The following is a 3,316-nucleotide window of genomic DNA, read 5'->3' on the forward strand; positions in this document are numbered from 1 at the left end:
GACACTTCTTATCACTACATACCCATGTGTGACTGCATGTATACAAAGTAATGCATTATCAAAGACACTTCTTATCACTCCATACCCATGTGTGACTGCATGTATACAAAGTAATACATCATCAAAGACACTTCTTATCACTAAATACCCATGTGTGACTGCATGTATACAAAGTAATTCATCATCAAAGGTACTTCTTATCACTCCATACCCATGTGTGACTGCATGTATACAAAGTAATTCATCATCAAAGACACTTCTTATCACTAAATACCCATGTGTGACTGCATAATTACAAAGTAATTCATCATCAAAGGTACTTCTTATCACTCCATACCCATGTGTGACTGCATGTATACAAAGTAATGCATTATCAAAAACACTTTTTATCACTCCATACCCATGTGTGACTGCATGTATACAAAGTAATGCATTATCAAAGACACTTCTTATCACTCCATACCCATGTGTGACTGCATGTATACAAAGTAATGCATTATCAAAGACACTTCTTATCACTCCATACCCATGTGTGACTGCATGTATACAAAGTAATGCATTATCAAAGACACTTCTTATCACTCCATACCCATGTGTGACTGCATGTATACAAAGTAATACATTATCAAAGACACTTCTTATCACTACATACCCATGTGTGACTGCATGTATACAAAGTAATACATCATCAAAGACACTTCTTATCACTCCATACCCATGTGTGACTGCATGTATACAAAGTAATACATTATCAAAGACACTTCTTATCACTCCATACCCATGTGTGACTGCATGTATACAAAGTAATACATCATCAAAGACACTTCTTATCACTCCATACCCATGTGTGACTGCATGTATACAAAGTAATACATCATCAAAGACACTTCTTATCACTCCATACCCATGTGTGACTGCATGTATACAAAGTAATACATTATCAAAGACACTTCTTATCACTCCATACCCATGTGTGACTGCATGTATACAAAGTAATACATCATCAAAGACACTTCTTATCACTCCATACCCATGTGTGACTGCATGTATACAAAGTAATTCATCATCAAAGACACTTCTTATCACTCCATACCCATGTGTGACTGCATGTATACAAAGTAATACATTATCAAAGACACTTCTTATCACTCCATACCCATGTGTGACTGCATGTATACAAAGTAATACATCATCAAAGACACTTCTTATCACTACATACCCATGTGTGACTGCATGTATACAAAGTAATGCATTATCAAAGACACTTCTTATCACTACATACCCATGTGTGACTGCATGTATACAAAGTAATACATCATCAAAGACACTTCTTATCACTCCATACCCATGTGTGACTGCATGTATACAAAGTAATGCATCATCAAAGACACTTCTTATCACTACATACCCATGTGTGACTGCATGTATACAAAGTAATACATCATCAAAGACACTTCTTATCACTCCATACCCATGTGTGACTGCATGTATACAAAGTAATACATTATCAAAGACACTTCTTATCACTCCATCCCCATGTGTGACTGCATGTATACAAAGTAATTCATCATCAAAGACACTTCTTATTACTCCATCCCCATGTGTGACTGCATGTATACAAAGTAATACATCATCAAAGACACTTCTTATCACTACATACCCATGTGTGACTGCATGTATACAAAGTAATACATTATCAAAGACACTTCTTATCACTACATACCCATGTGTGACTGCATGTATACAAAGTAATGCATTATCAAAGACACTTCTTATCACTCCATACCCATGTGTGACTGCATGTATACAAAGTAATACATCATCAAAGACACTTCTTATCACTACATACCCATGTGTGACTGCATGTATACAAAGTAATACATCATCAAAGACACTTCTTATCACTCCATACCCATGTGTGACTGCATGTATACAAAGTAATACATCATCAAAGACACTTCTTATCACTACATACCCATGTGTGACTGCATGTATACAAAGTAATACATCATCAAAGACACTTCTTATCACTCCATACCCATGTGTGACTGCATGTATACAAAGTAATGCATTATCAAAGACACTTCTTATCACTCCATACCCATGTGTGACTGCATGTATACAAAGTAATACATTATCAAAGACACTTCTTATCACTCCATCCCCATGTGTGACTGCATGTATACAAAGTAATTCATCATCAAAGACACTTCTTATCACTACATACCCATGTGTGACTGCATGTATACAAAGTAATACATCATCAAAGACACTTCTTATCACTACATACCCATGTGTGACTGCATGTATACAAAGTAATACATCATCAAAGACACTTCTTATCACTCCATACCCATGTGTGACTGCATGTATACAAAGTAATTCATCATCAAAGACACTTCTTATCACTACATACCCATGTGTGACTGCATGTATACAAAGTAATACATCATCAAAGACACTTCTTATCACTCCATACCCATGTGTGACTGCATGTATACAAAGTAATACATTAACAAAGACACTTCTTATCACTCCATCCCCATGTGTGACTGCATGTATACAAAGTAATTCATCATCAAAGACACTTCTTATCACTCCATACCCATGTGTGACTGCATGTATACAAAGTAATTCATCATCAAAGACACTTCTTATCACTACATACCCATGTGTGACTGCATGTATACAAAGTAATACATTATCAAAGACACTTCTTATCACTACATACCCATGTGTGACTGCATGTATACAAAGTAATTCATCATCAAAGATACTTCTTATCACTCCATACCCATGTGTGACTGCATGTATACAAAGTAATACATCATCAAAGACACTTCTTATCACTACATACCCATGTGTGACTGCATGTATACAAAGTAATACATCATCAAAGACACTTCTTATCACTCCATACCCATGTGTGACTGCATGTATACAAAGTAATACATCATCAAAGACACTTCTTATCACTACATACCCATGTGTGACTGCATGTATACAAAGTAATACATAATCAAAGACACTTCTTATCACTTCATACCCATGTGTGACTGCATGTATACAAAGTAATACATCATCAAAGACACTTCTTATCACTCCATACCCATGTGTGACTGCATGTATACAAAGTAATGCATTATCAAAGACACTTCTTATCACTCCATACCCATGTGTGACTGCATGTATACAAAGTAATACATCATCAAAGACACTTCTTATCACTCCATACCCATGTGTGACTGCATGTATACAAAGTAATACATCATCAAAGACACTTCTTATCACTCCATACCCATGTGAAAAATGCCCC

Source organism: Protopterus annectens, chromosome 4.part0 (genome assembly GCF_019279795.1).
Source record: "Protopterus annectens isolate FY-2018-M chromosome 4.part0, PAN1.0, whole genome shotgun sequence".
Classification (NCBI taxonomy): Eukaryota; Metazoa; Chordata; order Ceratodontiformes; family Protopteridae; genus Protopterus; species Protopterus annectens.